Source organism: Melanaphis sacchari, unplaced genomic scaffold, assembly GCF_002803265.2.
Source record: "Melanaphis sacchari strain LSU unplaced genomic scaffold, SCAv2.0 Contig0_pilon_pilon, whole genome shotgun sequence".
Classification (NCBI taxonomy): domain Eukaryota; kingdom Metazoa; phylum Arthropoda; class Insecta; order Hemiptera; family Aphididae; genus Melanaphis; species Melanaphis sacchari.
Window position 1 is genome coordinate 22,399,209 of NW_020270366.1, and position 24,595 is coordinate 22,423,803.

A 24,595-nucleotide genomic window follows, 5' to 3' on the forward strand; every position below is an offset into this window, starting at 1 on the left:
GTACTATATACATATAAATATGTTATATACTTATTTAAAATGTTTATTTATATATATAATATTTGGCATTTGTACACTATATAATATAACGGTGCTATATAATAATAACACACGTACACTATTATACAGTAAATATCTGATGCTCCCATATTAAGTACACAGAAAGTTTTTTCTCTGCGATATCAAGTTGTCAACAGTGTGTATGAACTTTTGTCGCATTATATGTATACGAGGTAAATTATACGTGCCTAGTTGCATAATATATGTTTAATTACGCACTTGATTTATGAAGATATTTATTCTCAAAGGATAACAATTACTGCGATTTATTGTCATTCTTGTAAACATTGTATGAAACTCGTGACACTTTTTATCCTCGTTATTTTTATTTTAGCTGTTGATAATTTTATAAATTTTATCTCATCCGTTATCAGAGTCTTACTGTAACGACAAATTCATAGATTCATTTCAAATTCGGTCTGTCCGTCACTCTTATTTTTACCTCGACTAATGAACAGATTCACTACTTTATTCAACACTAAGCATAACATCATCCGTTTTGCGAACTATTGAGTAAATGATTAAATAAATGTACGGTTATGTGTTCGGTTCGTAATTGTCACGAGGTGCTATAATAAACTACCTAATAGTTTTTATTACTATATTCTAAACCATTGTGTGACATGCATATAATTCAAAGTATTGAGATTGGTCTTCAATCATATTTTGATTATTTTAATCTCATGCATATGGTATGTACTTACTAAACAAGACGTAAATGACCAACACTAAAAAGTGGATATTTTACTATACCTATACACACATTTCTGTATTATGTTTTAATACATATTATTTATGATATTTTATTTTAATAATATAAAAAGTTTGCATAAACATATACCCTAAGTATTCAAAATATGATTAAATATGTACATGTAATAATATACAATTGAGTAATTGTATATAATTTCAGAGTATTGGTTGTTTTTATTCTTAAATGAATAAATTGTTAATTTTTTTTAATGTATAATAATTGCATAGTAATTGGTGAAAAATTCTAAATTAAGAAAAATTGTGTAAACAAAATAAACGAAAATTCTGCTCAGAATTGTTGGAAGATAATTATATATTTATACATAGTTTTCTTCAAATGTGCAAAAAGTACAAAAATACTATATTATTTAGATCCGAATAGTATAACAATTTTAAACAAAACACATTAATAGTGTATCATAATATTTCATAGCTCTGTTCCATACTTCAGTGATTTTTTTTATCTTAAATTATAAATCTATCAGACGATATGACGGGGAAAATATTATCAAGGAAAAAAGGTCTGAATATTACACAATAGAGGGACCTGTTTGAATAAAATTGATGATCTCATGTGCTCAAAAAGTATAAATATACCTTTTAAGAAAATTTTGATACAAAAAAAAAATATATATATATACATTGTTAAATATTATGATGTACTTGAAGCACGAACGTCATGTTACTCGTGCAATTCGTTATCCATACATAACCAAGTAAATAATATTATAATAAAATAAAATTTAAATTAGTTTACATTGAAAATAAAATGAAAAAATATTATTTTACTGCAAAACAGTTTTTTTTTTTTTAGTATTTATATAAGTAAAATAAAATACTTTATAATCTTCAAAATTAAAATTAAATATAATAATATTTAAATTTGGTAATTAAAATAAGAACATTGAACAAAATAACTGGATGACGTGATGGGGCTACCAATGACACTATTTGAAAACAAAAAACATTAGGCATGATTAAAATTTTGAAAAACACGTAAAAAGTTTTTAATACCTAGTAATATAATTAGTTGATATCTACATTTCTGCTTCTCATAATTTTAATAGTATTTTCTAATATGTTGAATTTAAGAAAAGTACTTCAAATGCGTTAGCCAAAAACTTTAATCGTGCATGTAGTAATTGTTATAATTTTATACAGTTTTACAATCTAAATGAAGTATACAAAATTAAAGTTTTATAAGTAAAATTTATATCGAATTTAAAACTTCTTATAAAATATAAGCATCATGTTTAAAAATTCTAACTGAATACTTAAATATTCCTTTTTCTTAAAATAATGGTAGTAGATACTAAATATTTGTTTTTATATTATATATTTTGTAGCCTGAGTTTATAATATCCGAACATTATAATATAAAGTAAAACATATTTTATTCAAAACCATAAATTAATTAAACACGAATGTTGCAAATTCATATAATGGATCACCCTAAATATATATATAGTATATACTTTATGGATACACACAACAAACTTAATCATTTTTAATATTTGACCTTTAAAAATTGATCAAAATTTTAACAGTATAACGTGCATAAATAAATATAAATCAGTAATTAAAAAAAAATCTCACACACATACATACATCATAATATATATTTTGAAATGAATTTAAAGCTATTTTATATATTTATTACCACAAAGCGTTGGTTTTTTCGGATTCTCAATTGGTATTCTCTTTTTTTTTTTAACCATTGAGTTTCAAAATACATACTTCAGTGCCACAGTAGTGATCTGTATAGTTTAGTGCGGTACTCTATACGTATTGTATACGTTAAGCCGGATTAGGAAGACTGATATTTTATCCATAATCCAATATAAAAAATGAATCTACGAACACTATTTAATCAAATATATAAATATCTCCTGATTGAATGTATATATTAGCATAAAATATTTTTATTAACCTAGCTGCGTTTCTGTTTAATGATATATGAATGTATATATATTATATAAACTCAGACATTGGAAACAAAAAAAAAAAAAAAACGGAAAAAATATATAGAATTTAAATGTTAAACGAAGAATAAAGAAGGATCAATAAGTAAATCTACGGACATATAAATCTCTAATGACAAATATCTTTCCACCTGACTTAGCGAGAAAATAGAATTGTCTCATTATATTTAACTACACTGTATGTGTTTATGTGTATGTGTGTATATTTATATGCTAATATTTTAGTTTAAATTGTGGATGTATATGATGTATTAGGCAAAAAACATTCAAGTCATGTTTTAATGATGATTATAATAACAATAATTTAATGTATCATAAATATCATACGTAATAACGTTTTATGATAATGTTCTGCCGTGAACGAAACTCATAAATCATAACCTTATGATATGTAATGTATGAGACGTTACAAAAAATAAAGAATAAAAAAAGTGTTGATCTGTCGATACATATGTTAACCATATACATATGCGTACCCTTATAACACTGGAAGTGGAACTATCATCGAATAGTCGTCTTCGTCGTCTTACAATAATCCAGTCTCTTGTATACGATAACCTCAGCCCGTTACGCACTTGAAATACTCGGCATGTATGTATGTCAGTTGCACAAAATTTAACCTTTGTCTACAATCGTACCAAACGGGCCATATACTCACACAATTATTTACACAGTAATAAAATATAATATTTCTGTATAACTTTTCGACCCACATCACTCGTAAAAGTCGTATAGTCATATACACTGTTTATTCCACACAAGCACGCGTACACAATTCAGGGATTTCCACCTTAAAAGTGTTTACGCGAAGAAACGATAGTATATATATATAGCGTATGCGATGGAAGTCGCAAAAGAACTATAATATATAATAATAATAATAATAATAATATTAATATATGGAAAACGTGGAAAAAAAATCTTCCCATCGGTTTTGACAGAACACTTAAGCTGCCGAGCAAAAAAAAAAAAAAAAATTGCTAAAAAAATATTGTTAATATATATAATATATTATACAAGTAATATATGTTTAATAAAAAAAGTTACCTCTCTTTCGCACCGCAGCCATTTCGTCGACGACGATCGCACGCATACATCAAAATCGGGTTTACTATATGCGAGATGCAGTTATTGATGTGCCCGCGAACGAACGTCAACGGTGGAAATGTATAATATAAATCTCGGGAGGCGGGGGTAATAATAATAATAAAATAAATAGCAATACGTTATTATATGTGTGGCGATGATGACACGTCGCTAGTCTCACTTTGGTTTCGTTCGTGTGTGCATAATGTGAAGTGTGAATCTAAACGTATTAAAGTATATAAGTACATGCCTGGAAAAAAAAAAACATTTATTCGTAATATTAATCGAGCCAATCGATATTTTAAACGATTGGGATTTTTTTTCACCTTCAGCGCTTGTTTACTCCGCGTGACAGTTTTACAAATGTATCCAATTAACGTCGCGTAAGCTGAGTCTGGACGGAAGGTGAATATGTCTATATACATAAAAATTGTATAGGCGTAATATCTGTGTATATGTTGGAGTCCGCAGACGGAAGAAAAATCGTTGAAATACAGTTCACATATTTTTTATAATATATATTCTATATACGAGTAATATACTTACTTGCTAGACACAAATATTGCAATGTACTAAAAACATATAATAATATTTTAGTCTAGTGTGATATAGTTGTCATTAAATGTTTAGACAGTTTTGTAACTCTACCCAATAATTAAATCTCATAGACGATAATAATTAATATGCTTGAAAAATTATAGGCATTCATTTTAACAACATTATAACAAATACGAGTATGCTGCGATCTATAAGTTTTGATGAACCCTAATTATTGCGCTAACCGTTTACTTCGGAGATATATGCGTTACTATATTATTTAAATGCTGAGTAGTTCTAAAAAGTTACCTTTTTTTAAGACTACGCGTCAAAATTAACAACAATAAATAAACTGTGCTTAATGTACGAAGAAATAAAATATTAATTTGTTTATACGTAATACTGCTTTATCAGCATAATATATGTATACGTAAGTACAACATAAAATAAATTAATATAAATTTTCTATAATTTTATTTTAAAGTAATGAATACATTTATCCTCAGAAATTATGTAATCTATATATTATTTTAGTTCTTCAATAAATCACGACATTTTTTACTAATATTTTTTAACCTTAAGTTGAGGTATTAATAAGGCGGTCTTGCCTTAAAATAAATATTCACAACCCGGTTTTAATTTTGGTACACTGCCTGCCTTATCAAAAATTTATTTCGATGCTTGAAAATTCCTAGTTTTAAGTCCCCATATTTCCCCAGATAGCGCATGTGTTTAATATTTACATCGTATACACTAATTCAATGAAAATAAGCATTATACAATGAAACTTTGTATAATTAATTATATTATACTGTGCAAACACGTTTACGTTTTTCGTTATCAATCGAGGACGAGCGCCACCAATTATAGTTATATTCTCTCTCAAGTTTAGTATTATTGGAGATTTTTACCAATACAAACTGTAATATAAATCCAATATATCCAATGACATAGCTAGGATTTATATTTTGAAGAGAGCTGGTAATCTGTCGTACATAAGGGAGGCTTAATTCGAATCCCATTTAAGTTTTTTAGGATGATGCTGTAGGTATAATACACGATTTAGACTTTGCAGTAATCTTTTTCTAAATTACAATTTTAGTAAATCATTATTACGTTCTTACGTAATACGTTTACAGAATACTAAAACCATTTTACAACTTTCCATAAATATTAGAGAGAGCTGCAGTCTCTGAGCTTCGTCCTCAACAATGCCACTGATTCATATTTCTATCTGTTGTTGTTTCAGCGTTGACGTGATTTGGGGGTAGACAGACTGAAAATTCTTATGCATTTACCGTGGTACCGTGGAAACGCGTAAGTAATTTATGCAATAATAATTGCAGCATTCTCTCAAACAAACACTCCTCCTCCCTTCCCAACATAAATGCTGCAATTCGCAGTTTAAACAATATACGACCACTGTGGCTATTGCGCCACATGAACAGGACTACCGAGTAAAGTATTAGATGACGACTGCCGACTACAGGTAGGTGCACAAAACGGGGGCTGGGATGGAATTCGTCAAGAATCTCGTACCTCTAACCTAACGAAACTATTCATATCATACACCTATGTATAATATGATTATATTTTACGTACAAATTCGCGATCCTGTGGTAATATACCGGAAATAGGGATAAAACATTTTAATTCAGATGTTGTATAGTATACACATAATATTATAAATTCTAATAATATATTGTATACCATGTGCTCCTCTTGGCCGCACATTAAAATTGTTCGCCACACCATTATCACTATACTGCAAAATTGAACAAGTTAATCATTTTTCAATTTGTTGAAGTTTGAAATTAAAGTTTGTTTCTCAAATTTTTTAAATGCCTATCTTAATTAGAAATTAGTTTTTTTATGGTTTATAATATAAACTTAAAAGTCAGTTTATTCAAATATAAACTACCTAGGTATTATACGTTTAATAAATTAGTATTTAAATAAATCTATTGGTGTTAATAATGAAATGATTAGTTAAATTATATATAAAATTTATAAATAAAAAAAAATTTTCAAGTACTGACCTTTATTGCTCGCAAATAATGAATAGAAATATCGAAGTATCGACACATAGAATATAGATATTGTAGCACAACTATAACGCTACCAGAAAATAATGCAGCCAAGAAAATAGAATAAATATATAATATTATGGCATAAAATAATATTAATTAATTATTTATTGTATTAATATCAAGTATTTGTCAGAAGTAACTAGTGTAGCAGTTTATGATACATACAATTTTTGCAGTGATTAGATAAGTATTTTGTTATTGATCTGATAGATCAGATAATTACATGCATTAAATTTAACTAGGTACCTAGTTAAACTTAAAAAACTATCATTGATTGAAACAAATTAATTGTTCTAGATAAAAATTAATTGAAAGCTAGTTCTACTAAAAACATTTCAGGTTGTTTATACAGTGTAATAAAAATATGATTAAAAACGACTCAGTCATCTAATTTGCTTGACAGCGCATAATTTATATGAGTTTAGTGATTACTAAAATCACTATTTTATTTGGAGTACCGCCTCGAGTTGTTTGTGTACAAGAAAAGTGTTGAACTAAGGCATTAATGCATTAAGTTTTAAAGTTACTTTAAATTAAGCCGAGACCGTTTGTACAATTCCTAGAATTTCTATAGAATTCTAATGCTATGTTAGGTAAAATATAAAAATATATAGCGTTTAATCAAAATATGTATATAATTGCAACTATATTATGTGTTTATTTATATATTAGAGCATAAATTTGATACATGACATTTTAAACTGCGTAAAATATTATTTTTTTATTCAAATATTTATTCTTGTCTTAATATTTTAAATTACATTTATATTTGATAAAACTTTGTCCATTTCCCGTATATTTCTAGGTTATTATTTTTCGTGAAGCAAATGTATTTTCATTGAAACTCGTAAACCGTTATTAAAATTTGTTTGGCATATTGAAATAATTTAAGGACTTCAAGTTTGAGTACAAGGACTTAAAAATCCCATAACTACACCTCCAAGAAAAATCATATTTTATGAAACTGTTTCCGGCATATTTTAAGATGCCGTCGTCTGCTATAACGCGCAGTCGGTTCCGTGTCGAAAAGTTGTATTATACACATATTATGATAAACGGAAATTTCTAGGAAAACTACTGTATTTTTAAAATAATTACCGGAACGCTTGTAGATTACATTATAATGATATATTTTATAATATTGTGATATTGTAGGCTGCTAAATGACACCGTCACCCATTAGAAAAAGAAAAAAAGCATGTCAAGTTGATATATACACTACATTATATTACGTGACGCGTTACTTCAATATGTTGGGTAGATTTACTTTTCAAACGAAGCTCTACACGTTTTGGTCGATAACCGTAAAACGAAAAGGATACGAAATCACCGCACGCCGAGTTCTAGGGTCATTATGTCAGTATAACTCAATAATATGTCGCGCATAGTTTTGGATTCAATATGGGATTTTATATAGAGTCGATACTGTAAATAAAATGTGACATGTAATGTATGATGCGTGATGCTTTATAATATAGAAATAATATCATATTAAACGCATTTAAAATAATGCAATGCATTAGGCACATCGTGGTAAATTATTTTTCATCTTAAAAAATTTTACTTGTAACAGAAAATAGGTCTATTATTGGATTTCCGGCACTTAGACACCTAATAATTTCATATATGAGCGTTTGGTAAATAGTATAGTGTTTTAACACCGAATTATATGATTGTTTTTTGTCAGTCGGAGACTTTAACAATTTATTGATCTGGACAAGGTCACTAATAATTCGAGAAATCGACATTGATTTTCTATCTGCTATCGTACTCTATAATATATAGTTATATAATTATGTTGTGTTTTTGTTGCGATGGTGGTGACAGAATTCGCGTTTATTGTATATCATATTTATATTACTTCAACCACAGTTATCGTTCACTTTACGAATAAGAACATGTCTTTTCCCGTCATCCACTTATAATTTTCACATTTAATGGTATTTCAAAACGGTCTATTACCTGGTACAGCTGTCTCAATTCGCCTAGGAATTATCGTCGGCTATTTATCTTACATCATTATCGATATAGGTAGTCGTGTAACTATACGATTTATAGAACGGTTAGAATTTGCATGCAATTTATATTGTTGTCAGTCGTATATTTTAAGATTTTTGTCTATAATCGAAGTAGTTTTAAACAATTTTCTCTGCACACTTGATGATAATAATATATTTTCAGAAATTAAATTATTTAATATTTTTAAAACCTAATGAAGGTGTAAAATAATGTTTCGTCTAGTAAATTATTCTAATTCAGTAAAATTTCTGTGTAATGAACTTCCTTTTAAAAAACTACCTATTTCTGAAAATCAAATTTACTTAATTATATTTTTCATTTAACTAATAACAATCTTATTATCTTTAACAGAGAGTAAATTTTCTTGTTTATTATTTTTTAAGTAATTTCATTGGACAACTATTTGTTTTGTATTAATTACTATTACTATTATTCAAGTTTTTATACTTTTTTGAAATATATTTACATATCTAATAAACTAATAGATAATTATCAAATAAATGATTAAATAATGTTCATATTTTTTTATTTTTTACTATTTGGAAGTACCCATTTTAAAATATTAATTTGCATAATACTTTCATTATTTTTACTACATCATTAAACGTGACTATACGTTTTTAATATGTTTACATTTAAAACGACTAGTTTTTTTGTTTGTGAAAACATAGAAATGTAGTATAGTAATGTATATAAACGGCACACTTTTGACCGTTACAGCATCACTAGTGGTAGCATCTTTTTTTTTTTTTTGCTTTAGTAGTCTGACGTTAAGAGTTGAGATATACATAAGGTCGTCGCAAAATACCTATAGACCGTTTGGCCGAATTTAGAGTATATTATGTCATAATACGCTGCCATCGAATGATCGCACGCTTGTGCATTATACTCTTACAATGTATACTTAATACTCATATAACTTTATAAATGTACATATAACCACACAATAGCACACCCACACACACCCACGGTATATACTATATATATATATATATATATATATATCCACGCGCATTGATAGCTATATAGAACATAAAATGTAAGCTGACCGCAGTAAAAACACTGCGAATAAAACCTACGTTACGTAAAACATAAAAACATCCAATAATCGATTTCCGAAAAATGGCGCGGTGTACAGTACTAAATATAGTGCTACGCAGTAAACATATACATCCATTTAATGCGCTATGCCGATTGAAACCGCGCCTTAGCTTACACAGACTCAACGATAAACTATTATTATAGTCGTTGTTGTTGTTGTTGTTCACAAACATGGTGATTTTATTTATTACACACTATAATCGCAGTCTTTGATACACTACATACAGTAATAAACTTTCATTGCCAAACTGTACAAACCTAACATCTAAACAATCTTGTTTTATTATTATTATACGAGCTTTTCACCTGCGTAATGTTGTTAGGAAATCATGGTCAGCTTATATTTATGTATATATATATAGTTTGAAAAAGTAGGTACCAGAGACCGGAACCATAGATATATTATACAATTTCTAGATATATAAGCCATTTATACAGCTACTGGTGCCAGCACGACTTCTTAATCTAACTAATTTTGGAGTCTTATACATTAAGTGTAAATACGATGTTTAGTCTCTAAACGTTCGTTAATTTTACAAACGAATTTGAGTGCACAAACGAGGAACTATAAGTTAACTTTTTTACAAAAACTATTTGGAGTTTTTTATTTTGGTTATAGCTATGCACGATTAAAAAACTTAAAGTAGAGTTAGTTAAGTAAAAGTTCAGTGATACATTTAAGTTGAATACACCCTCCTAAAATAAAGTATATATTAAACTCATCATGAGTAAAAGAGTATCATGTAAGTACTTTAGTTGAACGGTTTTTAAAATTTGAAAAGAATGTAATAGTTTTGGTAAAATTTTCTCATTTTATATGTATTAGGTATATTTTTCTTACTAAAAATAAGCAAATTTAAACATATAGCTAATTTCTTTTTTATATTTATTTTTATTTTAACTTTTTTAATAATATCATGTTCCTAAATTTATAAATAAAAGCATTACAAAAATGATAAATTACTCAATGACAACGTATTAATAAATGTGTATAACCCAACGTTATTTTAATTTTATTATTATTCAACATCAGCTATTGGTACTAATTCTATTAACTTTTTTGCTAAATGTTTATCAAAAGATTATTTTCGTTTTCCTAATAACAAGTATTATTATTATTATTAACCAACTAATTAAAAATTAAAATTAATGGGTGTACTAAAATATTTTTTTTTTATTTGGCCTTTTTGAACTTCAACAAAACGCTTTGCACTTTAAATTAAAAATGTTATAGTACTTTTGGTAGTTTCTGTTATTTTTAAAATTAAAAATAAGTACAATTTTTTGTTGATAAAAGTAATGAATGCTATTGAACACTGAAATAAAATACTTTTGTACAAAATTACATAATATGATCATGAAACAAGAGTAGTCAACATAAATATATTTGTAAATAACAAAACTCTAATTAATACTAACAAAGAGTATTGAAGGTCATACAAATGAAAAAAAAAATTAAATGCCATATATTTAATTTGATTTAAATATATAAAACAAATTCAATTTTTCAAATTAGCTTATTAAAAAAAAAAAAATACAATTTAACGTTCAAATATATATGTCTTATTTTACAAAAAATAAATAAAAACAAATAATATTATTAAATTATATCGTTTTTATGAATTGGAAAAATATAATTTAATTATTATAAATGGAACAAAATATTTAAAAGAAGTAACAAAATATTTTGATAATGTATTGACATTTTTCTTGAGTTAATATAGGTTATCGATTTACCGCCAATATATCATTAATTCTGTCAGTTTAGATTTAACTAGTATAACTAGTTTTAAAACTATTTTGTCATTTACCAATTTATACAATTTATATATGTAATTATTATAGCGATATCTTTGTTATTCGTTCACTTAATTTATTTAAAAACAAATATAAATATAACTTAGTAATTTTATATTTTATAACTCATTATTGCGATTTATAAATTCAACAATGTTATTAGGACAAATTGGCACCTATTTAGAACAATATAAATTATCCTATATAACGTTATACCTAGAAACCAGAGATAAAAATCTATAGAGGGTTAAGCAATGTGAAAATAGTTCGGCCCTCATGTAGTGATTTTCAATAAAAAAAAAAAAAAAAAAAAGATAAAAATCTATAGATGCTTAAAAGTCAGTAAACCATATGACACTGAATTACTGCATACATAAACATATGTTTTAATAAACATTTAAAATACCTATTATTTTTCAAATCGATATATTTTTATCAACTGTCGTGCCATACTTTATATTAGTGTTTGATAAACTGTAGGTATACATCATATGATTTAAAATAATGATTTCTGATTTAATCAATTATTTGTAACAATAAAATATACTAGAAGCGGTGTTTTGATATTATATAATTTTTTTTATTTTGATAAGAGACTCCAAATACTCGAGACACTTATTTTATGTGCTCATCGTATATATAAACATTTTCGTTCTGCTATATATCTAAAATAACTTTCTATTTATTACATAAAATGAAAAAAAAAGTTTTTAATATAATATATAAAATAATTATGGCAATTGATTTTAAATTAATTTTTTTTTGTTATGATAAATTTTACCAATACTTTTTCACACAAAATAATCAAATCACTTTTGTTTATTTTAAATAAGAGTAATATTGAATATTATTGGAGAAATTGAATTTTATAAAAATAATTAGTTAACGATCGTAATGATAGCATTAAATATATAAGCTTCAAACTAAAATTCACTTGGTTGATTTATTTTTTAATACAATAATTAATAGTGTTAATACTATGCATAATATTATGATAATATTATTATGAATAAATAACAAAATAGCTCACCCTAATTACTCTTCAGTGGATTTTCATTAAGTGCAGGTTTAACAATAATTATTACGTACATGTTTTCCTAAACGTTTTTAAACAATTTATGTAAAACAAGAATGCTGTTAACATAAAATTAAAAAGATGCATACAAATAATTAAAACAACGATTTATAGTCAAAATTATCTCGTTATTTGGTGTTTAATTAAACGTTTAAAAAAAAAAATCTCCCCTACACTAAGCTACTTTATTTACTGTAATTTAAATGTTTAATACGTTTATACATTTAATACAAAAAAGCAATTAAAAAGTTTTACGGTTAACTTTAATTTAGTTGTTTACCTGGGTTTTTTATTTTTTGATTATAAATACTTATCATTAAAAATATTTAGGTAAGTATTTATATAATTATTATTCATATGCATTAAAAGCTTTAATACAAGTAAAAAACTCTGATTTTTTTATGTGTAATAACTTTGTGTAATAGCCTTTATAGTGTTTAAAATTTAATATTATGCGATGATTTATGAATATTCACAGAGTTAATATTTTATTTTTTCAATTCATATATTGAATAAAATATTATTATTTAAATACATTTTTAATTGCGATAAATATTAAGTTTAAAATAAAAAAAATAAAAAAAGTTTAATTTTGATGTATTGAACTTGAAAATATTACTGTAATTGTCATAGCTTTAATTACATTTAAGCCAATTTTCTATATATTATTTTAACTTAGATACTTTAAATTTAATATTGATCCAATTTTAAGCTAATCATTCATTTTAATAAATGTATTTAAACAACTCAAAACCTCTTCGGATAATAGGGAATTTATTGTTTCTTATATTTTAATATATTTATTGAAAATATACCATAATAAAATTATAATTTAAATGTGTATAAATATGATAACCTAAGTTAATGTATGGCATATTATTATTATTATTGATACATGAATTTATAATATTATTTAGTTTTGATAAAATCCATAAAATATGTAATCTATTTTTTTTTCAAAATAATGTAATAAATGTATAATGATAAAGTCTAATGCTATTGTTCAACTTGATTAAAAATATTTTTCACAATGTCAAATGTAATTGTTAATGTGAAATATTTTAAATATTTTAACATTAATTTTTATTGTTGTTATTATTATTATTATTATAATTATTGACTATTTATACCATAAATTGTTTGAAATATTTTTTGTTTATATTTATTAATTTACAAGACATGCTTATTTTTATGGTATTTTAATATTTCAGACCACTTTAATAAAATTAATTTAAGAATAAAAACTACTATAAAAACTTTTTTAATTATTTTTAATCATCATTTTATCAACACTGTGTTTATGTATATTTTATAGGCATATTGAATATATATTGGCAAATTTTCATTTTTCAGTTTTAACTTAGGTAATCAAAAGTATTATCGTATTAATTTAAATTACTATATTCGACTTAAAATATAGCCATTCAGGTACCTATTATAGATTTGTCTTGATTGACAAAATTACATAGTTTTAAACGTCGAGTTCTATTTTTCAATTTAAATTTCATAAAACAATATTGTAAAATGTCACGGAAAATAAAAAATAAATTAGCAGTGACACGCGATCGAATTTTTAGGGGAAAAGTTGACACGGCGCACCGTGTATGCATTTTTGATACACTTGTGCGTGCCTGCGTTTCTCGTGTACACCACTATGTATCGTGTCGGTAGTACCATCACGGGCACGCGAATGATATATCATTGTTATTATGATGACGTGTTATATTGTCATTTTTATTTTTGTTCTTACATTTTTGAATTTTATTTTTCTCTACCGGTAGCGATGTCAAATTCTTATTTTTCGTGTTTTTCGACTCTTACGCGTCGCGAGATGAACGTACTTGGTGAGTCACCACTTGTTCTCTTATTAACCTTCTGGTTGAAAAACACAGGTTATATTGTGTATTGTTTTTTGGCTTTGAGAGTATTCAATGAATTCCGATAATTTTTGTAACATAATAGTATACACCACATATACACCATACACACCTAAACTACCTCGTAGACATGTGTAATTTTCTAGTGCGTGTCATTGCGAGTTATTATTTTAAGCCGCATTGTTTACGACAGCCAGAAAGCAACAACAATAACAATAACGATAATACGATTGACCAATGAACGACGAACGCATAGTGTGCACTGCCCTCGGTGGTTGAAATAAAGTGCGCGAGGACTGCGGTGAAACGAAATACAATTTGCATCGTAGTCGGTAACATAAATAAATACAATAATAATTATACAGCTGCTACTACGGCTTGTACATGTATATTAACTTACACCGGTCAAGTGTTGTCCAACCAAAACTCGTCCTGACATATTATTATTGTTTTTCGGCAATGATTTCGCCCGAGGGGTGACGAAAATATGAAAATTAAACACACAGATACGAACAATACGCGTGTATATCGTTTGCGAGCAGGTGTGGTGGAGTATTGTTGGGTCGTCGAGAGCAGGCCTATAGGTTTTATAGCACGACAATAGATTCTATAGATCGGCGGAGAGAGGTGGTTTGACGGTGAACAGAGGATAATTTACTATACATATGCACTATATTTAATATCGTTTGTCCAAAATCCGATGGCGCACACACAGACTCGTGATATATATTGCTATGTATAATAGAGCCGCAGTCGTGTTCACGGTGTGTATCCGGTCACCGTAATATTCAATACGAACGTGTGCGACGAAGGATACGGTAATCGAGAGGAGAACGCGCGTAAAGAGAAAAACCGATTAAACGCGGATGAGTGTACTATCGCGGTAATATATTTTATGATTATGTGCGTTTCGTTTTCGTTTTTTTTTTTTTCAATTTCTATGTTTATTTTATTATAATCATTATTATTTTGTTTTCACCCCTCCGAGATACATTATCCGATGCACGTTAATATTTGACAAAAGCAGGTATTCACCTTCACTCCTATTCGCCCATCAAATCGTAGTTAGTATAATTCCATCTCCCGCCCCGATTTCAAGTCGAAGTTTCCACGTCACGATAGTCGTCGTCATTGTCGTTGTCGTCGCTTAATGACAATGTCACTGTCAGCATATATTATTCTTCTTACCGTCCGCACAGTGCAGTATTTTAAATTATATAATATTTATTATCATTATTATATCGGTGTAACGTAATAATTTGCGACCAATACAAATTAAAATATAATTAATTATGAGATGGTAATTTAGTTCAGTACATGGTTCAATATCGGAATGCCATGCTTTAAGACGTTGATTTTCTACAACAGTTCGTAATAGTAACAAATTAACGACAAGTCTGTATTCTATAGTCCACACAATATAATCTTCACGCTATGTCTGCAGTTTTTGTGTACGTTTTTAAAATATTATGATCATGCCAACTTCCAATGATTTATTTACTAGTCATTAATTATTGTTCTAATTAATTTAATTTAAAAAATAAATCACATTTGAATTCGCTATAGAAATTAATTTATAAGTTATTTATTTGAATTTTATTTATTTACGTTGTATTAGCTCTTATTTAAATATTCATTATTTTTTTTTTTTAGTTACAAGTAAATATGATGATACCGTATTATCTGTACAATTAATTTTGTACTATGTAATTAAGTATACTTGAAATGTATACCTTAATAATAAAAAAATAGGTAAAATATTTATTTCCATAATAATTTTACTGAACTTAATAGTAGCTTAGAAAGTAATAATATTTAAAACTGCAACTCTAATACATAACATTTATCCGTTAAAAAATAATTAATTTCTATACAATAAGCACGACAAAACACTGAGGGAATTTTCGAGGTATACATATATTGTTCTAAAACAATCACATTAATTGCTTTTTAGACTGAATTGTGTAAGTGTAATGATAAATTGTATAGCTTATTATATTCTCGAGAAACAAAATTTGTTCTTATTGTATAATATCTTCCAGTTAAAGTGCATCATTACCGTGAAAGCTGTCTGAAACGTGTAGTTGTATTAAATTGCTGAAGGAAAAAAAAAGGTTTAATGTGGATTTTTGTTTAATTCATTTTAAATATTTTACGTTTTAATCTTTCTGTCAGGACCATAAACCATTTCAATCTTATTCAAAATCCTCGTTTGGCAGGTTTTGCTCTTTGACCGTTTAATCTTTCGTAATTTTATTAAACAACTGCAATAAACACAAAACCTCCTTATAAGATATCGATGTTCAAACCAAATTGATTTAAAGTAAACATTATATACGTACATTTTTTTATTTTATAGAGAAATTTTAATATGTAGAAATTTAATCAAGTTACATATTTCCCGATGAATCACATTTTGCATATTTTTTTTTTTCAAACTGAATCTTTTACTGTTCATAAAAGTATTATCATAAAGAATTATATTAAATTTAATTGAATACGATTTTTCCTTGAAGTTTGTTAGAAGTCTAACGTTTATAAATATTTATTTAACTTATATGCAGTAGTTTAATATGTATTATTTATGTTATTCAATTACAACAATATATAGTTATACACATAGGCGTGCGCACGAGGCGAGCCAGCCGAACCTTGGTTCGACCGGAATCTTTAGGGGCATAATAAAATTTCAACCAGATACTAATACTAAAAATGAACCAATACATTTGAGGCTAGATTAAATGTAAGTAAATAATTTAATGGATTTTTCACTGTACTGAAATTATTCAGTGTAATACCTATAGTTACAAGTATTGTTCCTGCGAATGGATATCTTCTGAATTAACAATAGTAAAAGATAAATTATTAAGGAGTACTAAATATTAGGATTATTAAGACTAACTTAATAATTAGTTACTTAACTAATGTTTACTGAACTAAAACTATAATATCTAGTATTAATATTGACATAAACATTGATGGATTTAAAATAGTATAAGAAATATATATTTCATATATTCATTTAAAATTCTTTAATTAAAATTATTATATAACTAAGTGTATATAATAAAATATTATTTATACATAATTTTTTGTTCATTAAACCATGTTTTTATTGAGTTTTCTTCTCTTTATGCATAATTGTATTTATATAATTTTTTTATTAACTTCAAAAATACTTGTATAGAAATTAGCACATTAATATTATGTGAGCACACAACTTCATTCTATTTATATAGTTTTTAATTTACAATTATAATGTGCATTAATGTGTTGAAAAAAAAAATTAGAGGCACTGTCCAAGTTTGGGACATTAATTATTGTTCAAACTCGACAGAAAATTGAAGTTTACGCACGTCTATGGTTATACATACCCTAAAAACCTTATTATGTTACATTCTCCACGTGCATTTCATTTAAAAACTATTTCATTTTATTTGATACGATAACGAGTAAAACAGAATAAAATAAATGAAATCCAAATAATATAGTATTCTCGAATATAATATAGTATCGAATATAATATATACTATATTATATTCTGTAAGCTCTTCGTTAAATAATTTTGAAACTTTTTTCAAAGTACACAATTATCATATATTATAAATGTTCCGAGACATTCATTCAAGTAAGTATAATAAAATAATAAAAACGAAAGTGTGAAATTGTATTCAATTTTTAAGTATTTCAATATTATAATTTGTAAATATAATTTACAGAATAGTTGACAAATGAATAAAATGCAATCAATGTTACCGCGTTCGAAGGGTGTTATTACAATTAAATTTCCATTAATAATGGAATTATGTAAATAGATAGCATACTGTTTCTCTTCAAAATCGATCCAAATAGTTTGTTAACCAAAGTTTTAAACGAAAATTTTCCACCAAAATTGTTTCATCTCGTAAATACTTTTTATGACAAGTTTAAATTGTAAATACCATTGAAGTGCAATAAATGACGACAAATTATTTTTCATATTATATTCGTTATAGTGTATTAATAACATCTATTAATATACACAGTTGTTTGAAATTTATCAAAGAAATATTATAAAATTACATAATTTGTGTTGAGTTCTTAAACAATTTAGAGAAAAATAAAATTATGAAGTGTATACATTTTTATTAGTTCATAAAAATATTATGTTAATGTTTTTGATTTATTTTCCAGTTAATGAATATATATCTAATAATTATAAGCAAAGTGAGTAAAAACAAAATAATTTTAAAAAATAAACTGAAAATTGGCAAACTTAACTGTATTTTAATTTATTTATAGAAGTATCTAATAAATATTCTCTGGCTATATTATATATTATGGTGTTATTACTAATTTCAAGCATACTACACGCTGTTATTGATAGTATACAATATACATATTTGTATATATTCATATTCATATTCGTATACATATTAACACATGTTTATACAAAGTCATATTATTAGCCACCCACGTCATTTGAATATATTGTGTGGTTAACCAGAATACAACTACAAAATATGTATACGTAATTAAGGCTATAATTATCCTTTGTATTGACTGCGTAGATTTGTAATAATTTTAACATGCTACCACCGATAATGGAACAATTTAACTAAAGTACATTTATGTCTATATCGATAATAAATTACAATTAATAGTGTTACCCTACAGTGTAACAATAATACGCCGACACTTTTACGTACTTCGAAAATAATAACTAAAGTAACGGAAATTTGACAACAGTCAATACAGACTACAATTTTAATAAAAATAGCACGTGCATATCTAACTATAATCATGCTTACTAATTGAGACTTGCTCAATAGACTAAAAAATTAAATGACATAAACAATTTTATCTCATTGCACGCATAATAAGGATATCGTCGCATAGCGAGTATGTCAGGAGACGTTTGGAATTTGGGTATATAGAATTATGTGACTATATTACGAAACTCGACGGTGTAACGAGTGTGACGGGTGCTTCATGATCCGAAATAGTTTAATATTCGAATGTTATTAAACGAAACGATATGCAAACAAATTTAAATTATCTAATAATTTACTATTGCAGTTTAATATTTATGTATTTATAACAACATTATCAATATTAATATTTTTATTTTTTATTTTGATATTTTTTTTTTCATATTATCTAAATAATATAAATCCTAAACACAATTAAATGTCCATATGTGTACCTATGCACTGTGTAATAATCTATTTACATGGTTTATAGTCATTTTAGAATCGGCCGTTTGATACTTGGACATAATTGCTATTTTCAAATTTATCGACCCACCAGCAGTATATAAAAATTTTATTGTGAAGTGTGTATCCTGTAGTAAAGTATGTATTTGACTACTCTTGTATTTTTCGTACCATAAAAGTATTATTGCCATTAGCCTACAAACAGTACTGTAAACTGAGTACTAGTGATGTACATTATTATTCTTATATATAAATAGTTTTGCTGTTGATGTTGGTATACGGATTTTTTTCCGGATAAGCATTGCACCTATTGTTTTGTTATTTTTTAATTCAATCCAGTTCCTAGATTTACGACTTTCCTCGATCCGAATATTTAAGTGGATATTCTCTTATCATTTAATTCAGCCATAGTGAATATACTTTTTATAGTGTTTTGTATAAACATATTTAGTAGAAGAATTTTTTTTTCTAATTGTTAACAAAAGCCCATTATAGTATAGTCTGATGTAAACTGTTCTGTGACAAATCAATCGATTGGCCATCTAACGCAAAACTTGTAAAAACTAACGAGTCATACATCATTGTAACAATCGAGATAAGAACAATAATTCTTCAAATAGTACACGACAGCAGTTTTATCATTGAAGCGTATACGAGACTGTAACTAACATACATTTGTTGACTTGTGTTAAAACAGAAGGTATTTTTTAAACATCCACATTAAATTAAATACAAAAAAAAAAATGTGATACTTTTGAAAATGATAAATACTTTATAACGCAGAGATTTGTTATCTCTGCCTCTAACTCATTGATCATAGTAAATATAAGTCCAAAAGTATGATAATATTTACAATTATAATGTAATTTCGAAATTATTACATTAGTTGCAAGAAATTATACAGAAAACAAAATTCACGGGAGTGTAATGATAATGCGATAATATTATAATATAGCCTAAAATAAAAATATTTTAATTATTTTTGGCCTTACAATTTTTTTTAAATGGATGAGATATATTTAGTGTATCTTGCACCTTGGTATGATGATTTGAGATAAAACTTAATATAACTAAACAATGGCTTTCTTGCCCTAAAATTACGAAACTACGGAAAAACATTTAATAGTATCTATGTTGTGGATATTAGGGTCCTCAATCCTCATTATGAAAGTGAAACACAACAATTTGTATTTTATTTTTTGGAATACGTTTGACGTTTGATATTTAAATTATATTTTGAAATTCGTAAATTTAATCATCATTTATAATAATTTAGTAATTATACATACTAATTTTGATATTTTTTTTTTTTAGTAGTATACTATTATTAAATAGTGACTTAACATTTGATTGGCTCATTCAGTTTCGCTCAATACTTTCAAACTTTATTACAATTGATTGATTGCACAACGTTTTTAAGTATAAAAATTATTTTTTTCGCCACTCCAAAAAGTTATAAATACAAACAATATTATATTATCATACGCTAATATAATATATATTTTAATACGTTTTGAATGGTAGTTTTTAAAGTTTATAATAAAAATTTACAGATATAATGTTTAATAAATATTATTCAAAAAACATTTCCTTTAGATATTTTACTAACAATATCTTGTTTTTTGTTCTATAATTAATTAGTATACATCGTGTCATCTATTCAAATCCGAAGCATAGTAATTAGGTATAAGCTACTTCACGAAATATAATATTTTATTTTACTTGATTATTTTACAAATTTATTTAATTAAGATTATACGTCAAATATCGACGATCGTTACCTACTTAAACTATTCAACTATTAGTCTAGACATGTTTTTATATCAACCAAAATTCATCTATATTCCTTAAATGTAATACCGTTTTTATGAAATGTACTTACTATTCATCGCTTCAGTATTTCAAATTACTGTTCAATTCATGTAGAATTTATATTTATCTTAGTTAAACTGTATGTATTTACAGTTATTTTAAATATTAAAATAGTATTGTACTATGGCTAAGGGGTAATACAAGTGTTAAGTTATAAAAATGTCCTATTTCATAGATCGATACTTAAATACTTTTAATTTGTATAGTCAAAATTAAGTTAAAGTTACTTTTTATCATCGTTTATACATTTTTCATAAAGATAGTTCAATAATTTTAAATTTTACTTCAAAATAGTACAAACATTAAAAAATATACATTTGTATTCAAAATTATAACTATTACCATCGATATTCATTTCGCTGAATTGATAATATTTAATATCGAATAATATTTAATTATCATTTATATTATTTTTCACCAATAAAAAAAAGACAGTAATTTTCTTTAATATTTAACTTGAGTTAATAAATAGTATTAACATTTTCTGTTATAATTCCACCATCACAATAACTGATAATATGTGAAATTCTTAATAATCAATTCCATGCCAAAAATATTTTTAAAAAAAATAGGAATAAATGAATCAAACAATGATTTATTAAATTTTACAAAAGTTTCATTATGTTTTTAAGCAATTTTTATTTTTTCCATCATGTAATCATAATGGGTTTGAAAAAGATCACTGTAAACATCCATTATTAAGATTATACTATACATCGTAAAAGTTAGAATAAAAAATCTAAATAGAATATCTTAATATTTATTACATGTTTGTTATGCCATAGATCAAAGTCGTAAAAAGTACTTCTAAAAGCCACTAGGAATAACAAAAACTAAAAATGTATTTTTTCAAATCCATTATAATACGTTCTAGTATTATAATATAGTATTGTACGCATTTGTGTGTTTCGTTTCGTATTGATAACAATGTAACATTATAATTGTAACTTGTACTTTTTGAAATTCACAGAGATGCTTTATCATATAGTATTTTGTTACAATATTGTGCTTTCATAATGGTCAATATATAACATAAAAAAAAATATATCAATGAACTGAAATATTTATTAACTCGTCTAACATAATTCAATATGATATGATTTTAATTAAATTTAAATGTATATATTTAGATAAAAAAGACCTTTTTTTGTTATGTAAATAAAGTGAATTACACATTTTTGATGCATACAATTAAAACAATTCTTGTATTTAAATTTTAAATTCATATTACCATAATAATATAATAAATTATATTTTATTATTATCGTGTTAAAAAGTTCTGTTCAATATAATTATAAACTTCTACTCGGCTGATAGTTCTTATACTCGTTTATCAGTTATTCCAGGTATAGTGTTATGAATTTTAACTAATCAATTTGTATTATATATCTAATCATATGATTATAGATATCGCATTTTCGGTACGTGTATAATATTTTAATAACAACGAAAATAATACAATATAATATTATTAGTCATTACTTTAATCTTTAAACCTATTGCAGTTGAACTTAATATAATCTTTAATGATGGTATCTCAAAGTTTCCATATGTATACCGAATTTTTATTTCAATCCCGATTACTCAGCATTGGATTTATTTGTTAATTTATATTGATATGTCGAATTTTTCTATAATATATCGAAGTCATTGTATAGTATGGTCACCGTTTATCGCTTGTATAATTATCACATACTCGAATGTATATTATATTGGACATGGTCGCAGACCGGAAATAAGAAATGTTGGATTATAACTAGGGACCGGATTTATATGCACAAAAAATCCTCAAAATATGCTTCTAATAATGCTGTAATATGTTAAGAAATATGTATTTATTTTTAAATATGTACTTAAATATGCATTTAAAGTTTTGTTTAAACCTATGTAAAGATATGTATTATGTAAAATTATGTAACAATATTTATTAATTAATATGGTATTAAAAAAGTATAAAAAAGCTTATAAAGTATTTTGTCGTCTTCGTTGCCATTTAACATTTTACATCTTCAATCTATAAAGTATTAACTCACATTAATAAACACTGAAACAAAAATTGATTTCATATTTTACCTTATTGCATTGGATGATCAGAAGTTCCTTAATGTGTTCAAACGTTAAATTCCTCCGATTATCTGTAAGTATATACGTATAGGTTTTCTTACTTTTCGCTATTAGTGTTTTCACTGTTTTATTTTCGCGGTTTTCACATAGACTCTTTGGAAATAACGACCGGTGTCAATTTTATTGATATTATGTGGCTGTGAACGTGAAAATACGACGAAAAACGAATATATGTGTTATAAATAATAATATACACTTTAAAACTACAAATATGCATTCAATATGCATTTAATAGGTAAAAACGTTGAAATATGCAAAATATGCAAAATAAAATTAGTGTTATTTTAATAAGAGTGATCTAAATGGGGGACAATTTTCATCAGATTTCAAAAAGCTTATCCCAATACAAATATGCATTTGCATATAAATCCGGTCCCTAATTATAACACACGACTGGATAATAGTTGTGCAACGGTGATTGATATTACGTATTATAATATTATTATACAAGCAAAAAGCAAAGATTTTGACAATCATTTTCGATCTCCAATTCGGTTTTTATTTTCTAGTATGGTAAAAGAAAATTTGTAATAAAGGCGCCTTTATCGTGAAACGACGGACGTCGTTCTTTTGCTGGTTAGGTGATACCGCGGTGGTTTGTATCGTTGAGAAGAATATGGTGTCGGAGGGGTCGGCGGAAACTGTTCGGAACATTTAAATCACGTATGCGCCTCACAGCGCCGCAAAGACGGATAATGTGTAAAATAATAGCGTCGGAGACTGACAGATTTATCGTGACGGTTTTACGCGTTGGGATGCAATAACTCAGGTTCTCTCTGGGTCGTCCTATTATTATACGCGCATACAAATAATATAATACCATGTTTGTGTATGTGTAATAATTTGTGTTTGTAATATTTTTTTTTGTGCTATTGTACACGTATTTATGTATAATGTTATGCGCCACGATCCGAAACTCGGAGAAATAGGATTTTCCACTCAATAATAATAATAATATTCGCATTCTTCTCCGAATCGTTCTGTCCCTTCTTCCGCGCGTCTGCCCTCCGACATATATTATCATGCC

General features: G+C 26.1%; 1 protein-coding gene across 3 annotated transcripts in view; it reads left to right on the top strand.

The window, feature by feature from the left end:
• LOC112601567 (protein artichoke-like) overlaps positions 1-24,595 on the top strand; it is a 106,072-nt gene that overhangs the window by 42,623 nt on the left and 38,854 nt on the right. Inside the window, exons 1-2 of one of the 3 annotated variants that reach the window (XM_025349271.1) lie at positions 4,148-4,286; positions 5,668-5,735. The exons of 1 other annotated variant lie outside the window; for it this stretch is intronic. The gene's annotated coding sequence lies outside the window, so the exon portion shown is untranslated. Of the gene's footprint in view, positions 1-4,147; positions 4,287-5,667; positions 5,736-24,595 lie in introns of those variants that run through there. One more of the 3 variants, XM_025349263.1, reaches the window with a different exon arrangement.